Here is a 20,394-nt window from a genome sequence, read left to right on the forward strand (position 1 = left end):
AAAGCAACTAGTCAAGCCACGGAGAAACATCAGATTTACTTCTTGTTCCCTATCTCTTTAATTTTTGTTATTGTTTTGATGAACATGGTTATGAATATTTATGCTATTGAAATGGTTATTTTAATCAATTTAGCTTAAATTAAGTTTGTGTTGGGTTGATTATATTCTGCCTGCTTGAATTATTAAAATGATGTTTATGTTGTTATAGGCCTCGGTAAATTGCTTGGTTAAGTAAAATCATGCCTAAGTTATTCTTACAATATAATTGTTAAATAACTAATGAATTAATTATTAAATCGTACTGAAATTATAATTAATAGACACAATGCTTAATCAGTGCATGTTTATTCTTCTAAGGTAGTTGCAGTTTAAATTAGCATTGTATTTGGCGATACATATGCCTTACATAACTTGCAAGATTTTTGTGATTAAACTGTTTCAAGGTAGAAATACCCTGTTACCTCACTTAATCTTTTATATGCTTGTGAAGATTGATTAACCGCTTGGATTGACATTGAAAAATGTTCAAGAGATTGATTAATTTAATAAGTATGTATGAGCAGTAGTTAGCAAATTACCGAGTTGCCGTGAATTTATTCGTAGCAATATAAACATAAGTTTAACAACTCTAAGTTAAAGAAATATAATTAATCCAACACAAGTATGTTATCTTGATTAAATCTTATTTGAAATCGTGCATTAGAACTCATTTGTTTTATTTTAATTATTTACTTAGTTTTTAAATAGTTTTTGACCATCTTTTAAAACCAAATTATTTTTACCTCACAAAAGTGTTTTACAATTAATTTCATAAATAATTCTTTTTACAGTCCCTGTGGGTACGATAACTCAACATTTACTTGTCACTTTATTACTTGTTGCCATTGTGTACACTTGCACATTTTCCGTCGTTCCAAGTTTTTGGCGCCATTGACGGGGACTATTTTAAAAAAAAAGCCATTATTTGTGAATTTGTTAGATTTACACTTTGGTTTATTTTCCTGTTTAAATTTTTACTTAATTTTTCTATGATTACTTCAGGTGTTTATGAGTATTGACCAGATTATTGACTTACTCTCTGTAGTCCCTGAGATAGAACGAACCTTTCGACAGTGAAGAAGACAAGCGAACCAGAGAAGGACTAAAGGAATAAATTTCGAGAATATGAATCAAGGAAATAGAGCTAACCTTACTCAAAATCCTATCCTTATTGCTGATGATAGGGATAGAGCCTTAAGACAATATGATGTGCTAGTATTTAACGATCTTAATCCGGGTATTAGGAGACCCGAAATCAAGGCACAACAATTCGAGCTGAAGCCAGTCATGTTCCAGATGCTTCAAACTGCGGGCCAATTCAGTGGAATGGCTACTGAAGATCCTCATATTCACCTAAGACTATTTATGGAGGTGTACGACTCTTTCAAATTAGCCAGAGTACCCGAAGATGCATTACGATTGAAGCTATTCCCATACTCACTTAGGGACAGAGCTCGAGCCTGGTTGAATTCATTGCCACCAAACTCAATTTCTATATAGCAAGAGTTAGCCGAAAGATTCCTCATGAAGTATTTCCCGCTTAGCAAAAACGCTAAGTTGAGGAACGAGATCACTGCCATCTAACAAATGGATGATGAGTCCTTGTATGAGGCATGAGAACGATACAAAGAATTATTATAGAAATGCCCTCATCACGGAATCCCACATTGCATCCAACTTGAGACATTTTATAATGATCTCAACGCTCACGCGAGGATGGTAATGGACGTCTCCGCTAATGGTGCTCTCCTTTCTAAATCTTGTAATGAGGCTTACGAAATCATCGAGAGGATCGCCAGTAACAATTAGCAATGGCCAACCAATCGAGCCGTGTCAGGAGGACGAGTCGCTGGAATACATGAAGTGGACGCTCTCACTTCACTCGCACTCAGGTATCTTCAATATCCTCAATGCTTAACAATCTTACCACTAATGGGCCTAACAGTTTTGCAGCCCAAGCACCTTGATACGTGATATTTGTGACAGGTTTTAAATATTTATAATGAATCTTTCTTGAAACTAACTATTATCACGATGAAGGTAAGTGTACCTATTTACTCTTAATAGGCGATACTCAGGGACGTTCTATCTAGACTTCACTTGTTATTTGACTCTGAATCAGACGATTTATTCATTTGACTTGATCCATAGAAATCCCTAAGTTATCTTATTATCCCTCTTGAGACTAACAACGTCTAACCCTAGGTTGAATAATTGAAATCTCTTTCTAATTAACTCCCTAGGGTTGCATTAACTCGATCTATGGATCCTTTTATTAGGTTTCACCCTAATCTGACAAAATCTTGTCACATTATCTCTAGGCGCGCATTCAACTCCGCTTAATTATGACAAATGTACTCTTAGACAAGGTCTATTCCTCCTCTGAATAAGAGCTTAACTTGAATCAATATCCTGGAATATCAAGACAAGAATTAAGAACACATAATTAAGAATAAGTCAAATATTTATCATACAATTCAGGTAATAATAACAAGATCTGTCTTAGGTTTCATTCCCCTTAGGTATTTAGGGGTTTTAGTTCATAACTAAAAAGGTAAACATCTCAGAAGAATAATGGATACAAAACATAAAAAAAAACTCAAAACTCCTGAAGGGAAATTGAGGGGAGATCTTCAGTCTTGATGATGAATCCGGCTTCTGAGATGGATCAATCGGCATTCCTTGAGGAGTTCTCTGCTTCTTCTCTGTGGCCCCCTTTTCCTCCTCCTCCAGGGTGTATTTATAGGATTTAGAATGCCTAAGAACCTTCAAAATTGGCCTTTTCTGAATTGGACTAAACTTGGGCTCGACAGGGACACGCCTGTGTGACACGCCGTGGTCAAGCCTGTTAAATAGGCACGGGCGTGTGGTCCACCCATGTGAGCTGTGCTTTGATTTTGCCAAATTGAAACGGCCGTGTGGTCTGCCCGTGTGGGGAAGTCCAGGCCATGTTGATTTCGTACGTTGGCCTATTTTCTCTGTTTTTGGCCCGTTTCTCGTTCCTTTCACTCTCCTATGCTCACCTAAGTATAAAACATGAAATTAAGGCATTAGGAGCATCGAATTCGCCAATTTTAAGGAAAAATCATCCATAAAATGTGCTAAGCATGGGATAGAAATATGTATAAATTACGGTTTATCAAATACCCCCACACTTAAGCATTTGCTTGTCCTCAAGCAAAATGCTCAACTCATAATCAAAACAAATTCTTCTTAACTTATAATTTCTATCGATAATATCTCAAAATAATCCATAGGTAATCATACATTGAAAATTCAACTGAAAGAACATCAAAGTTTCAAACATTCCAAGTTGAGTATTTTATCATGAAAACATAGGTGTCTCCCCTCGTCTAAGTAAATACCTTTGATTCAAAATATCACAGAGTTTCACATCCTCACTAAAGATTCACTCAAATCACTCGAGGTGTTTAAGGACAATAAATGAAGCACTCAATAGTCAATAATGAAAAGTCATTACTATAGGCTTGCATGAAAATCAAATCTCCACCACTATAAATTAAGATGAAACATCAATCAAAAGGTCTTTAGAGGGTTGTAACGATGTTTGGTTAGAGGGTGTGGTCACAAGCTGAAAGAAATGGTTAGAATCGAGATTGAATTAAAAAATTGCCTAACTAGAAAAATGACTAGTCATCAATTGCGTACAACAGAGCTTTTTCTCAGAATATGGAATTTAACTTGTTTAGCTCAGAAGATCACTACTACTAATATGTATACATGTATTTATTTATTTATTTATTTTAAAACAAGTCAAATTACAAAGTAGAATAAAACATAGCTAAGCAGCTATTCCAACTCAAATCTCGACAAAAATAGGGATCAAATTAATTTAGGGGATTTCAACAATAATAAATTATGGGTTAACATTGAGGGTAAATTAATGAATGGGTTGTTAGGCTCAAGGGGGTTCACAAAGGGTTAATTATGAAGGTAGGCTTTTATGGAGTGAGTGGGTTAAACCTAAGTGCCTTTATCATTTTGACATATCAAGTCAAACGGTGTGGTCTTGACATGCATAATCAAGCAAGTTCTAGAATAACAATTCAATACTGACGCACTCATAATGAAAGTGAGTATGAAAGAAATAATAGATGCTCTAAACGCTCAAGATCTCACAAAAATTATGGCTTTTTTATGTTTAAACTTGTATATTCCAACTAAAAATAATACCTAAACTTGGGAAACAACCATAAAGTTTTTAATTCTTCAAAAATCAACTTATCATGCTTGATTCCCTAATGTTTTAAAGTTTAAACAATCAATGCATAAATGCCTATGTTTTAATTCAAGATATATCAATAAACATTATAGACTAATTGGAATTCATTCTAATAATGATATGAGAAGGTCACATGAGAATAAAACAAAATTCAGGGATTTTTCTGATATAAAAGACCCCCCACACTTAAGATGTATATTGCCCTCAATGTACAAAGATAGCTATTTGAAAAAGATAGATATGTAATCATAAGATAGGGAGAGAAGTGAAACTTCCTGAATGATGAATGAATTCCTTGAATTGGTGTTTTGGAGAATAATCAGCGTGAGAGTGAAGGGGGATACTCCAGTGGTGGTAGAGGTTCATTAGTCCATAAGTCCTGTGCCAAAAGAATATTATATCTAGTGGTAGCTATGGTCGTGGTCGAGTAGAACATGACAGTCGTGGAGAACCTTTTCCGGTGGAGTTTTTAGTTCCTATGCGATGATGAGCTTAGGAGCTCTTTATAACTGTGACAGAATCAGGGACTTTTTAGGAAATATAAGTAAGCATAATTACTCGATATGAAATAGCCGAAAGTAAAAATTTTTAAATAAAAATTATAAAACCTAATAAAAACAAGCTTAAAGAAAAATAAAAAGTAGTTTTAAAGTTGAATAAAAGTAAAAACATAAAATAATAAATAAAAGTTTTTAAACATCTTCATCGCTAGATGGTTCGCGAGGTGGGGGTGGCGATGAGATGTGGAAGTGCTGACAAATCTGATGTAGTGTAGCATCAATGTGATCGAAGCACTGAAAACACAACTGTTCGAATCGAGTTAGGCGCTCAAAGATGTCAGCGTATGAAGCTGCCGCATGAACTGGACGAGAGGGTGGTGGTGGCTGAGATGGTGAATCCTCATGACGTGGAGGGACATCATCAGTAATGTCCTCAGGGGCCTCCTCCTCAGTGGATTGGGTGAGACGGTACTGAGGAGGGAATGTGCCACGTTGTTTCTCGATCATCCTCATACTTAGCATGCTCGAGATGTCCTGTGGGGACATCTGGCCCATGAGAGTGAGAGAGGATGATTGGGCTGCTGTGTTGAGGAGCCCGAAGTGCCGAGTCAACCGCGTCACATAGGGTCCAATGGAGATGACCCCCTTCCTATGCCGCTTCGTCTGATGTTGAATGGCCAGGGCAATGAAATATTCTAGGTCTATGACGTGCTCGTATGACATACACCATAGAAAGTAGGCGTCGTGAGTGTTGACGATGCCAGTGCTCTCTCGCCTTCCTGTTAAAGTGTGAGCCAAAATGACATGTAAGTACCTCAGAGATGGAGGGAGAGCCGATGCCTTGGAGCAGCTAGGATTGTAGGAGGCAGCGCCGGGGGTGAGGGTGTTCGAACACCGTGAAGGAGAGTGATGGATGTGGCGATTGAGAGCGTGGAGTTCATTCTTCTCCATGAACTCCTCAGTGTAAAGGCCCAGTGTGGTTCTGAACTCTGAGACGTTCAACTGGCAGACTACATTACAGATGCGAAATTGGATTGTTCCCGGGTCATCAAAGTGGGCCATCACGTGCTAAAGATGGAACGTTGAGTAGAGTTCCATTGTGAGTTCGAGATATGTCAGCTCGACAATCTCAAAGAAAAGCCCCCAAGGATCGGTGGTGAGGAGGGCCCGAATTGTATCCGCGAGTTAGATTTGTTCTAGTACGGCCTAGTCTATACAGCGGCCCACGTCGGGCCCGTAGAATTTGGAGAAGTTCTTCTTGGGCCCAATGGGGAACTGCAGAAAAGGGTGACAAATTTTCGCGGTAGGACCTGAGGAAGATGACGCTCCTTTCCTTTTCTTCGAAGTAGATACGGAGGCTTTCTTTCTTCGTGAAGACGACATGGTATACCTGCAAACAAAACCATTATTTCGTCGTGATGAATGTTCAAGGTAAGACGAAAACAAATTCAAAAGGGCAAAAGTCATAAATTAAAACTAATAATCTCTGACTACTAGCAAACTTAATCAAAAACAGTTAATTTTATGTTGTATCATTACCATGATAATAGTATTAGTTTCATAAAAAATGGAAAATAATTCTATGTAGCATATTTTATTGATGGAAAATGTCAACCCAAAAGGTATGGGTATTTCTATTATCCTAACCATAAATATTCACTTTAAACTTGTCAAATGGAGCAGATAGATCATGCAATAAGTAAGAACTTTAACATGAAAAAGATGGTAACTACTCTAGATACAAAATTTGAGCGATAGAAATATGAAAATAACATGAAAAATACAGATTACTATGATAAATAGCATTAGAAATCAGTAAAATAAAAGGAAAAAATTAAACAAATGCTAGAAAGAGGAGAATGAGCGTCAAAAATAGGGTTAGAAGCGGCGCACGGGCGTAGTAGGGAGGCCGTGTGGACTTGCAGCGGCTAGGGTTAGGGATTTTTGATGAAGAAGATGATGAATAGTGAAAGGTATTTATAGATTTTGGGGACACACGGCCAGGGGACACGCCTGTGTTCCCTAATTTCAGCCCGTTTGTTTCGTGTTTTTTCGAATTTTAGTGCGTCTGACAATTTCCCCATGCCCGTGTACCTTGGGCGTGTTAGTGCACACGGCCGTGTTGCACGGCCGTGTATGTCTTTGTTCACTTTTACCACGCCCGTGTATGAAGGTCCATGCCCGTGTTAATTTGACAGGTTCAGCCACGGTTTCAAGGCACGGGTGTGTTGCACGCTCGTGTTGTTTTGGCAGGTTTGCTCATGGCCATGCCGCACCATCGTGGCGATTTATTGTAGCCTGTGCTAGGGAAAATCTTTACCTTATTTCCTCACGGTCCTAAGCACGCCCGTGTGCTTGGCCATGTCTGTGTGGTAAACCTGTATTCAAGAGCTCCGTTAGTAAGTTAGGTACTAAAATTTAAAGAAGTTAATACAGTTAGTGCTCGGGTTGCCTCCCGAGAAGTGCTTATTTATAGTCTAAGCTCGACTTACCTCTCCATTGAATGGTCATGGTGGTTCGAGGAGTTTATACTCCTCATTCCTGCTGTAAATCTCATGAAAATAAGATTTTAAGCGGGTATTATTTACCTTAAAAGTGCCGAACTTGGGATGACTTACCTCGACTGTACCGAATAGGAAAATGCTAAGTACCGTAAGAGGATTTTCTTCATTCGGTTTGGCAGTGACAATGTGAGGATCTGCGGTATCGAATAGAACTTTATCTCCAACCTTAAGTTGATTTGGAAAGGTATTGAGCTTGTTCTGGCATAGTTTTGGTTTATCGTGTGTTCTCGGTTTATGTGTCCGCCATTCATCTAGCTCCTCGATTTGTAGCCTTCGTTCTTCATGAATAGGTCCTCTACTATTGCTTGAAAATGGCTCATGTACTTCCTTCATACTCCTTTCCAGCAAAGTAGGTTGCACCATATTGTCAGTTTTAGTAGAATGGTTTAGACAATCACCTTCAATTTTTGATGTGTTACCGGAATTGCGAGCTTGAAGGGTGATTGTTTCGTCTCCCACACGATGTGTGAACTCACCTGTGCCAACATCAAAATCGTTCTAGCAGTTGCTAAAAAGGGCCTTCCTAAAATCAAAGGAGTGTTGCTATCCTCCTCTATGTCTAGAACAACGAAGTCAACGGGAAATATAAATTTATCAATTTTAACTAGCACATCTTCAATAATACCCGTAGGAAATCTTATAGTTTTATCTGCTCATTGAATGCTCATCCTAGTTTGTTTGGGTTTCCCAAGACCTAGTTGTTTAAACATTTTGTTAGGCATGACGTTAATACTAGCCCCTAAATCAGCTAATGCATTATTAACATCTAAACTACCAATTTAGCAAGGAATTGTAAAACTCCCTAGATCTTTCAATTTGTTGGGTAGCTTATTCTGTAAAATAGTTGAGCAAACTGCTTTTAGCTTCACAAGAGAAGCATCGTCCAACTTCCGCTTATTTGCTAATAGCTCCTTTAAAAATTTCATTGCGTTTGACATCTGTGATAGAGCTTCAATAAACGGTAAGTTAATATGTAATTTTTTTAAGAGTTTAAGGAATTTACGAAATTGTTCATCTGAGCGGTCTTTCGTTGTCATATTGGGGTGTGGCACACGAGGATTGTATTCTGTACTTATCGATTTCTGCTCATTGTGGTCTACCTCACCTTTACCTTTGCTTATCTTAGTTTCTTGCCTTGGTTCTGGTTCAGGTGTGACTAACCTTTCCTCATCTTGACTAGTAATCGCGTTGAGTTGCTCCCCTGGGTTAGATTCTGTGTTGCTTGGCAAGCTACCTTGTGGTCATTCAGAAATCAACTTGGTAAGCTGTCCAATCTGAGTTTCGAGCCCTTGGATCAATGCTTGTTGATTTTTGAGTGCTGTCTCAGTATTCTCAAAATAAGTTTCTGACACCGAGATGAATTTGGTTAGCATCTCTTCAAGGTTCGGCTTATTTTCTTGCTGGTAAGGTGGTTGTTGAAAACTCGGAAGATGTTGTAGCCTTTGATTTCCTTGACCGCCCCACGAGAAATTGGGATGGTTCTTCCAACCTGCATTATAAGTGTTACTATATGGGTTATTTTGGGTTCTAGAGTTATTGTTACCCATGTATTGGACTTGTTCCTCCTCGATGCTAGGGTTGAAGGGTAAATATTCTGTGCATGCTCCTCCTCCATTCGAATCGCACCTCATCACTGGATGTACCTGAGTAGAACCACACAAATCGTCAATCTTTTTATTTAAGAGTTCTACTTAGTTAGATAGCATAGTAACCGCGTCGAGGTTGAAAACACCGGCTGTTTTCGTCGGCTTTGTTCTCATAACTTACCACTGATAGATATTCAGTGACATCTTCTCAATAAATTCGTAAGCTACCTCAGGTGTCTTATTATTGATAGTTCCTCCAGCGGCTGCATCAATCATCTGCCGAGTCGAAGGATTCAGGCTATTATGGTACGTTTTTGAACCTGTAGCCAAAGCGGTAACCCATGGTGAGGGCACCTTCTCAATAGGTCCTTGTATCTCTCCCATGCATCGTAGAGTGTTTCTAAATCTATCTGCACAAAAGAAGAGATATCATTACATAATTTGGTTGTTTTAGCCGGTGGAAAATATTTTAATAAAAATTTTTTGGTCATTTGTTCCCAAGTAGTCATGGTAACGAATTCAACCATTGTTTAGCCTTATTCCTTAATGAAAAGGGAAACAACCGAAGGTGAATGGCATCATCAGAAACGCCATTAATTTTAAAGGTATCGTAAAATTCTAGGAAATTTGCCAAATGAGCGTTGGGATCCTCGTCCTGCAAACCATCAAACTGAACAAACTGTTGTATCATTTGAATTGTGTTAGGTTTCAGTTCAAAATTATTTGCAGCAATAGCAGGTCTAACTATACTTGACTCAGTTCCTATTAAATTAGGTTTAGCATAATCATAAATAGTGTACGGAGCAGGATTTTGATTAACAGCAATTGCAGGAGGTAGCGGATTTTCTTAGTTTTCAGCCATCTCCTCGGTTGTGGTTTGAATATCATCCTCTTGCTCGTAATCTGTGTATCTTAAGCTTCGCCTTATTTCTCTTTGGTTTCTGCGAACTGTGTGATCGATCTCACTGTCAAAAAGTAATAGTCCTAACGGGTTTCTTCTAGTAATAAACTATAAAAACTTGCCAGAAAAAACAGAAAGAGAAGAATTAGTAATAAAAATTAGAATAAAATTTAAATTGAAGTAAAAGTAAATGACTAAAGTAATAAAAATTGAGTGTTCCTAATATCTTAGCTCCCCGACAAAGGTGCCAAAAACTTGATACGTGATATTCATGACAGGTTTTAAATATTTATAATGAATCGTTCTTGAAACTAACTATTATCACGATGAAGACAAGTGTACCTATCGAACAGTAGTATAGCTTTAGGAAGACCGGATTATCGAACCTAAAGGAACTAAAAGTACTAGTATTAACTTTCTTTTTATTATCTAGTCAAAAAAATAAAAGGGTTTTGTTTATCTAACTAATTAACTAAACTAAGAAATCACAGAAAATAGGATTGGGGAATTACTTTTGGAAAAATGATTGAATTAAGACAATAACTAAGGAAAAATCAACCTATACTTCACTTGTTATTTGAATCTGAATCTGACGATTTATTCATTTGACTTGATCTGTAGAAATCCTTAAGTTATATTATTATCCCTCTCGAGACTAACAACGTCTAACCCTAGGTTGAATAATTGAAATCTCTTTCTAATTAACTCCCTAGGGTTACATTAACTCGATCTATAGATACCCTTATTAGGTTTCACCCTAATCCGGTAAAATCTTGTCACCCTATCTCTAGGCGCGCAATCAATTCCGCTTAATTATGACAAATGTACTCTTAGACAGGGTTTATTCCTCCTCTGAATAAGAGCTTAACTTGAATCAATATCCTGGAATATAAAGACAAGAATTAAGAACACATAATTAAGAATAAATCAAATATTTATCATACAATTCAGATAATAATAACAAGATCTGTCTTAGGTTTCATTCTCCTTAGGTATTTAGGGGTTTTAGTTCATAACTAAAAAGGTAAACATCTCAGAAGAATAATGAATACAAAACATAAAGAAAAACCCAAAACTCCTGAAGGGAAATTGAGGGGAGATCTTCAGTCTTGATGATGAATCCGGCTTCTGAGATGGATCAATCGACTTTCCTTGAGCAGTTCCCTTCTTCCTCTCTGTGGTCCCCTTTTCCTCCTCCTCTAGGGTGTATTTATGGGCTTTAGAATGTCTCAGAACCCTCAAAATTGGCCTTTTCCGAATTAGACTAAACTTGGGCTCGATAGGGACACGCCCGTGTGTGATTACTTCAGGCCGTGGTCAAGCCTGTTAAATAGGCACGGGCGTGTAGTCTATCCGTATGAGTCGTGCTTCGATTCTGCCAAATTGACATGGCCGTGTGGTCTACTCATGTGAGGAAGTCCAGGCCGTGTTGATTTCATATGTTGGCCCATTTTCTCCATTTTTGGCTCGTTTCTCGTTCCTTACACTCTCTTATGCTCACTTAAGTATAAAACATGAAATTAAGGCATTAGGAGCATCGAATTCACCAATTTTAATGAAAAATCATCCCTAAAATGTGTTAGGCATGGGATAGAAATATGTATGAATTACGGTTTATCATACCTCACAAATTTGAAAGTATAGCCTGTTTTATTGTGGGGAACAACATTTGTTCGAAGAATGTCCATGGAACCCCGAATTCGTATATTACATGGGTAACGAGAACCAAAATAGAGGAAGGCAATGACTGCAATCCAATTTCTATAACCCATTGTGGCGAAACCACCCAAAATTTTCCTGGAGTAACTAAGAGGTTGGAACCAGTAACAACTACGCCCAACCTAGACCGACCCAGCCGCCTAGTTTTTCCCAACAAGTTTAGAAACCAGTCCAAGCTGAATCATCCAATAGCTTAGAGAATCTACTGAAGGCTTACATGGCGAAGAATGATACATTAATTCAAAGCCAATCAACTACATTGAAGAACTTGGAAAACCAAATAGGCCAGCTTGCAGCTGAACTTAGGAACCGACCACAAGGTGCTTTACCCAGTGATACGGAGAATCCAAGAAATCCGGGGAAGGAACATTGAAAAGTGTTAACATTGAGGAGCGAAAAGACAGTAGAGCCCAATACCATCGAAGCTGAAAAAGAGCCAGCTGACACTTAAGACTTTGAGGAAGTTCAACCAAGTGTTGAAATCCCAGTTTCAACAGAACCAGAATCTGCAAAAACCGACAAAGTAACCTCAAAACCACCTAATTCTGATCAATTAACAAATACGTTAGATGCAGAATTGCCACCAAAGACAAATCAATCAGTACCAGTTCCAGTAAGGAAACCTTCACCACCTTACCCTCAAAGACTTCAGAAGCAGAAATAAGAAATTCAATTCAAGAAGTTCCTTGATGTACTCAAGCAACTTCATATCAACATTCCGTTGGTAGAAGCACTTGAAAAAATGCCAAAATACGTCAAGTTTATGAAAGATATCCTGTTCAAGAAGCAAAAACTTGGAGAATTTGAGACGTTAGCTCGGACGAAGGAATACAGCGCTTATCTTCAAGACAAACTACACCCAAAGTTGAAGGATCCTGGATGTTTTACCATACCTTGCAACATTGGAGCAACGTATTATGGTAAGGCATTATGTGACTTAGGTGCGGGAATTAACTTGATGCCTATGTCAATATTTAGGAAGTTGAGGATAGGTGAAGTTAGACCTACTACGGTTGCACTTCAACTAGCTGATCGATCCTTAGCACATCCAGAAGGAAAAATCGAAGATGTATTGGTACGTGTAGATAAATTTATCTTCCCTGCTAATTTTTTATCCTAGACTTTGAAGTAGACAAAAAAGTGCCAATTATCCTAGGAAGACCGTTCTTAGCAACTGGGAGGACCTTATTGATGTGCAGAAGGGCGAGTTTATGATGCTTAGGATGACCAGGTAATATTTAATGTTTTTAAGTCTATGCGATTTCCTGACGCTATTGATGATTGTTCTACAGTATCTGACTTAGAGAATTTAATAGTGGAAAAGGAACTCAACTCTGTTGAGGATCCATTGGAAAGAATTTTGGCATCGGACCCTCCAAATGATGAAGAGGAGGATGAGTACTTAGCTTTGCTAGAGGCTAATCAAAGGGGATTTAATCCGCAATCCCATTTTGAATCTTTGAAGTTAGAGAAGAGGGAGTATGCCCAACCAAAAGCGTCAATCGAGGAACCACCTAAATTAGAACTCAAGGTACTACCTTCACATTTAAAATACGTCTATTTAGGTAACGCTTCTACTCTGCCTGTGATTGTTTTAGTAGAATTGACTATTGAGCAAGAAGAAAAACTTATCTTAGTCTTGAAACAATTCAAGAAGGCTATCGGATGGACCATAACTGATATTTGCGGTATTAGTCCATCTGTATGCTTGCACAAGATTATCCTGAAAGATGGCGAAAAAGGGATGATTGATGGAAACGAAGACTGGACCTAATAATGAAGGACTTGGTGAAAAATGAGATTATCAAGTGGTTAGATGCAGGTATCATTTATCCCATCGCAGACAGTTCGTGGGTCAGTCTAGTCCAGTGCGTGCCAAAGAAGGGAGGTATCACAGTCGTAGAGAATGAGAATAACGAGTTGGTATCAACTAGAACAATTACGAGATGGAAGATTTGCATCGATTACTGGAAGCTGAACAAGGTGACTAGGAAAGATCACTTTCCTTTGCCGTTCTTAAACCAGATGCCCGCGAGTCTATTACTATTTTCTCAATGGATATTCGGGGTATAATCAGATTACAGTAGCACTGGAAGATCAACACAAGTTAATGGTCACCTGCCCGTATGGTACATTTTCATTTAGACGCATACGATTTGGTTTATATAATGCACCTGCTACATTTCAAAGATGATTGTTTAGCCAATCTAGCTAAGGTACTAAGGCGATACGAAGAAACAAACCTCGTACTTAACTGGGAGAAGTGCCATTTCATGGTACGAGAAGGAATTGTTCTAGGGCATCGGATAATGAGACATGGGATCGAGGTAGATAAAGCGAAGGTAGACGTTATTGAGAAGCTTCCACCACCAGCATCTGTAAAGGGTGTTAGGAGCTTTTTGGGCCACGCCGGTTTTTATCGAAGATTTATCAAGGACTTCTCCAAAAGTGCTAAACCCTTATGCAAATTATTGGAGTAGGACACGACGTTCAAGTTCGATGATAAATGCTTAAGAGCTTTCAAGGATTTGAAGAGTCGATTTGTTACGGCACCCATAATCGTCACACCAGACTTGGATTTGCCATTTGAATTGATGTGTGACGTAAGCGACTTCGCGATAGGAGCTGTCATGGGCCAGCGAAGGAACAAAGTTTTCATCCCATCTACTATGCAAGCTGGACTCTTATAGGAGCTCAACTGAACTATACGGTAACAGAAAAAGAGTTACTTGCTATTGTATTTGCTTTTGACAAGTTTCGATCTTATCTTGTAGGTACCAAAGTAACTGTCTATACAGACCACTCGGCAATTAAGTACTTACTATCTTATCTTGTAGGTACCAAAGTAACTGTCTATACAGACCACTCGGTAATTAAGTACTTACTTGCCAAGAAAGATGCTAAGCCGAGACTGATTCGGTGGGTGCTTCTACTTCAAGAGTTTGATCTAGAAATTCAAGATTGAAAGGGAGTAGAAAACCAACTAGCAGATCACTTGTCTAGATTGGAGCCGGAAGAAGGGAATTCTCCTATTATACAAATTCAGGAAACGTTTCCAGATTAACATATACTGAAGGTAAGTCATGTCCATAATACCCCTTGGTTTGCTGATATTGCTAACTATTTAGCTTGTGGTTTGATTCCAATTGATAAGACATATCAACAAAGGAGAAAGTTTCTTCACGATGTGAAGTACTATTTCTGGGAAGAACCATATTTGTTTAAAAAGTGTGCAGATCAGATGATTAGGAGATGTGTGGCAGAAGATGAAGTACAAAAGATTTTATACCATTGTCACTCAACTCCGAGTAAGGGACACTTTGGAGGTACTCGTACGGCGGCTAAAGTATTGCAAGCCAGATTCTTTTGGCCAATATTATTCAAGGATGCATATACATACGTAAAGAGCTGTGACCGATGTAAAAGGGTCAGAAATGTCACCAACAGAAATGAAATGCCTCGAACAAACATCATTGAGGTAAAATTGTTCGATGTATGGGGTATTGACTTTCTTGGTCCTTTCTATCCGTCTTTTGGTCACAAGTATATATTGGTAGCAATAGACTATGTGTCCAAGTGGGTCGAGGCTAAAGCTTATCAGAAAAATGATGCGAAGGTTGTAATAAAGTTCTTACAGAAACACGTGTTCACAAGGTTTGGAACCCCAAGGGCTATCATTAGTGATGAAGTGTCCCACTTTGTGAACAAATGGTTAAAATGGTTATTAGAAAAGTACGGAGTGAAACACAAGGTTGCAACAGCTTACCATCCGCAGACGAATGGGTAAGCTGAACTGGCAAAGAAGGAGATCAAAGGCATACTTGAGAAGGTAGTTTGCCCGAACCAACGAGATTGGTCCAAAAGGCTGGATGATGCTTTGTGGGCTTACAGAACAGCATCAGTAATATCCTCTGCCTCATCTTGGTCATCAGAATAGACGAGTCTGTACTGAGGAGGGTCGAATCCAGGGTGTCGCTCTATCATCCTCATGTATATCATACTCGATATTCCTTGAGGAGACATCTGGCTTACTAGTGTGAGTGTCGATGACATCTTTGGAGTGTCGAAGAGGTCGAAGTGTCGAGCGAGGTGAGTCATATAGGGACCAAGGCAGATGGGTCCCCTCCTATGGCGGTCTGTCTGGTGGCAAAAAGTGAAGGAGATAAAATATGCCAAATCAAATACATGACCAATCACCATGCTCCATAAGAAGTAAGCATCAGTGGTGCTAATGACGTCGGTGCTCTCTCTTCTCCTAGTCAAGGTATGAGCCAAAATAGCATGGATATAGCGTAGTGCCAGAGGAAGAGAAGTCGCCTTTGAGCGACTTGCATCATAGGGAACAGTACTCGCCTTAAGGTCGGTCCAACAGCATGAGGGTGAGTAGTGTATGTAACAATGAAGATGTAAAAAATTCTCGGAAGCCATAAACTCCTCCATGTAAAGGCCCAAAGTAGCTCAAAACTCTAATACACTTTTGTGTCGTACGAGTCCACCCAGTCTAAAAATAATATTACCGGCCTCGTCATAGGTATTCATCACATGCTGTAGATGGAAAGTAGTGCAAAACTCTAAGGTAAGCTCTGAATAGGTTTGCTCGATAATTAAATAGAACCAATCCCATGGGGCAGTGGCGAGATGGAATGAAACAAGGTGGCCAAGTTGGACCTACTCTATAACATTCTCTTAACCCCGTCCCGTCGCCAGAATAGGATTACGGAGCATTACCAGTATTTACAATACTTTTATGCATTAAACGAGAAAAATTATGATACATAAATTAAAATTATGTCATTTTGTATCTTAAATGGGCCTATATTGATTACTATAAACATTTGAATCCAACCGGGGTTCGATCGGAAGCTTATAAACATTTTTGTGAAAACTTAAAAATTCTCTTTTGTGAACAGTGTCACATGCCAGTGTGACCTAGGGGACACGCCCGTGTACACTTCTTACACGTCTGTGTGGGAACATCGTGTTCTTTTTCTTTAGAATTTGTTAATTTTGCACGGCCAAAGCACACGCCCGTGCGCGAACTGTGTGTCTCACACGATCTGATCACACGCCCGTGTGACCTCGCCGTGTGGACTTATGATGAGCTTCATTTTGCAAGTTACTAACCCTATAAAAACTTAAGCTTTAAGATAACATTTTTACCGACTCTTAACATGATTAAAACTTGATTAAACATATTTAATGCTAACCTAACTTGACAATAATACATTCAACCAATGTACTCTCAGTGGAACCACAGTCTAGATTGACTTAAAATTTTCGTGTACAATCTTAAACAACTTACTTAAATTAACTTTCAAGCATGCATATTTATTTTATGACCTAACATTTTTAAACCATTCTTGAACATTTTTACTCTATTAACTTAATAGCCTAGGTACATGCCATTATCAACAATTAACATATATTACCTTGTTGAGTTCGGGATCGGCTTAGGATGCTGATTCGACGATCTTTTTTTAGCTTAACCTACACACGGAAACAACCGTACGCTGAGTATAAACTCAGTGGTTTTTCTATAAACAGATTTACTGAATAGTGTAAGAAATTTAACATTTACTTAAGTAAGAAATTTAACATTTACTTAAGTCATATATTAATCATAGTAAACTTGTAAATAACTAAATAATAATACTCATCATTCATATATACATTCGAGCTTTAAACTTTAACTTCATAGTCTCTATACTTCAGTCATTTAACTTAATTTCATAACATATAAACCTTACCATTTGAATCGGTTTACCTTCATTGTCCATTTGTACCTTTCATTTCATCATTCAACAATTAATATAACATTTACTTTCATTAGCAGTCAACATTCATGTATTCTTAAACTTTAAACATTACTTCAGAATCTTAATACTTTAACCATTTACTCTTCATTATTTAGCTTTAAAACCTTATTAATCGGTCTTCAATATACTTTTATTACTATACAGTAATTTTCATCTGTCATGCAATCAAGCAGTCTTTTTAGATATAACAGTCAATAAATAATAAATTAGTAACATTCATTCTTTGATATCCTTGATTATTCACCTTTCATTCAATATTTTATACTATCTTATTTCAATAACAGTCAATATTCTTTGGTAACAACCAATTGATCTTTTCGTTCATTACCAGTCAGTCAATAGTAATAATCGGTTAATCAGTAATTTTCATTTATTCAGTATCAGTAGTTTATTCTGTAACAGTCAATTATTTAGTAGCAAACAGTCTTTAATATTTTTCATTACCCCTATTAACATGACTTGGACCTGGACGGATACACGGATCCAAATCCAACCCACACACCAGGGATATAATACAGTGTTTCATCAGCCGAAGCCAGAATACACCACAACGGTAATGATATAAGAATAAAGATATAAAGATAAAGAACGGTACAACAAGTACCTCATCGGAACGAATCCGGAACAGTCACAATCTGGCGACACATAAAGTGTCTCATCGACACAGAGTCGGAATATCCCTAACTCCACTGATCCTATGGCATGCCAACTATATCCGACTAGCCCGACATTGTTAATAGGGTATTCAGTAAACTTTCAAATTTTCGATTTCATTCGTAATTTAATTTCACTTCATCTCAATATCTTTCTTTATCAATTCACATGTAATTCAATTTTAATACAACATACCTTTTAATTCATTTTCCAATAATCACACATTCAAATATTTCATACTTTAATTACTTGTCACATATCAATCATGATACAACAATTAATAATCAAATTCAGTAAATTATAAAACATTATAATTCTTACCTTAACATTTCCATTCTCAAGCAATTCAAATATTAACGTAACAATTAACTATTAAGTTCAGTTTATAGAAATACAAATCGTAATTCTCGAGTTTACTCGATATCCTTGTCCACTTTCTCTTTCCCCTTCTTCGATGACATTTTCGGTGCTACGTTAGCTACGGAAAAATTTACATTCATTCAAAGTCATTAATATTACATTCTGAAGATTTCCATGTAACTTTTCCATAAATTCCAATTTAGTCCTTTCACCATAACCATTCTTTTTCTTCAAAATTAACTTAAGTTTTCATCTTCATACTTCTTAAAATAAATTCCAGCATTTCATATTCAACATAAAACTTAAATTCTGAATTTCTTTCAACTTAGTCCTTACTATGTCAAAACTTAACTTTCTCTTTATAATTTAATCTTTTTCCCACATCTAACTTAAATTCTTATCAATAAAACTCATAATTCTTTAATTTTGTAACGCCCCAATTTTTGGGCTTGAAAGTATTAGGCCTTGAGTCTGGGTTCGGGTAGAAGACGGCCCAAAAAATTTGGATGTTATTATTATTATTATTATTATTAATATTATTATTATTATTATTATTATTATTATTATTATTATTATTATTATTATTATTATTTCGTATGTCTAGTGTAGTAATTAAATAAATTACGAAGGGTTTATGGTGTGGGAAAAAGGCCCAAGAGTAAATTTAATTCGAGGTAATTCCTGAATTTTTTAATCTTGGGAGAGAGGGTTCTAGCGATATGGGCTTTTAAAGTTGAGGTGGTAAAATAGGACACAAAAAGATCTGTGGTAAAGTGGCATGTGGCACCACCTAGGTGTTTGGGGAGTGACGTGTGGATGTTTAGGGGGAGCCAGAGTTCAAGCCACAAGGTAAGCGTATTGTTACTCTCTTTTTTTGTGCATGTGCCGGGCATGTGATAGAGCTTAAGTGGAAATTCGGTTAGGGCTTTAGGAGGGTTGGGCCGTGGGTCTAAATGGCCATTAGGGCAAGCTTTATTTTCTTTTTGTTTTGCTGAATTAGGGTTAGCCACCTAGAGCCTTCCCTTTCATTCTATTCTCTTCTCAGTATCTCAAAAAGCCGAAAAACGCAAAGTTAGATCTCCTGAGTGTCGAATTCTTCCTTCTCTTCTCCTCTCTTCTTCTACTTTATTTTTCTCCTTCTTTTCTTTTCTAGCCGAAACATTCCTACCATTCTACTCATCTCCTCTTTTATTCCCATTCTTTTCTAAACCTCTATAGCCGATTGCCATAAAAGCCGAAATCCCAAAAGTTGTTTCTTGTGTCGATTTCTTCTAGCCAAAATCCTCATATTTTCTTCATCTCTTTTGGTCGATTTTCACATCCTCTAAACCTCAACCTCTGTTGACAATACCACTGCAAAAACCACCATACCAAATCATCTTTCTCTTTACAGTTCCAAAAGCCGAAAACACCATAGTTTTTAGGGACATATAGCCGAATCTTTAGATCTCTAAGATTCGATTTCTGCAAGTGGTTAAGGGCTGGATCTACATCAGATCTGAGTAGAAATTGAAGTGGAATCGTTTTGGTTGAAAGAACCTGTGGTAAGTATTCAGATCTATTCTTTATTTCAGGTTTTAGAAAAGCCAAAATCCCTAAAGGAATAGGGTGGCCGTCAAATGGAGCTTAAGGCTCTAATGGTTGTAACAATTGATTTGTTTTGGTGTTAGTGTGATCTAGAGGCTGCTGATCAAAGGCTTGGACAAGTGGAACGACTAGATCGAGATCTAGTCACTAGTTTTGGCAAAGGTAGGATCTCAAGGGCCATATGTATTGATGGCTGATTATGGTAAGTAAGTTTATGATGTTTGCCATTATACTTTGGATCTGATATGTCTAGTGACTGATTGTAGGATATCGTGGGAGATTTCGGTAGCAGTTTTCACAAATCAAGTGTGTAAACGACACCCACTCGTAAACTAGATCGGCAAAAGCCGAAAAGCTGAAATGCCAAAAAGTCGACATTTCGAGAAGTTGGAAGCGTGCGAGCGCTCGTGAGATTTTTTATATTG

At 37.7% G+C, this 20,394-nt stretch overlaps 2 non-coding genes across 2 annotated transcripts; one reads left to right on the forward strand and one right to left on the reverse strand.

Moving 5' to 3' along the window:
- Positions 1-1,593: 1,593 nt before the first annotated feature.
- Positions 1,594-1,700, reverse strand: LOC128282999 (small nucleolar RNA R71). Its single transcript, XR_008273345.1, has one exon. It is a non-coding gene; the product is annotated as a small nucleolar RNA R71 (small nucleolar RNA).
- Positions 1,701-9,268: 7,568 nt separating this feature from the next.
- On the forward strand, positions 9,269-9,375 carry LOC128283274 (small nucleolar RNA R71). The gene has a single exon (XR_008273615.1). It is a non-coding gene; the product is annotated as a small nucleolar RNA R71 (small nucleolar RNA).
- Positions 9,376-20,394: the final 11,019 nt, after the last annotated feature.

This window comes from Gossypium arboreum, chromosome 10, assembly GCF_025698485.1.
Source record: "Gossypium arboreum isolate Shixiya-1 chromosome 10, ASM2569848v2, whole genome shotgun sequence".
NCBI lineage: Eukaryota > Viridiplantae > Streptophyta > Magnoliopsida > Malvales > Malvaceae > Gossypium > Gossypium arboreum.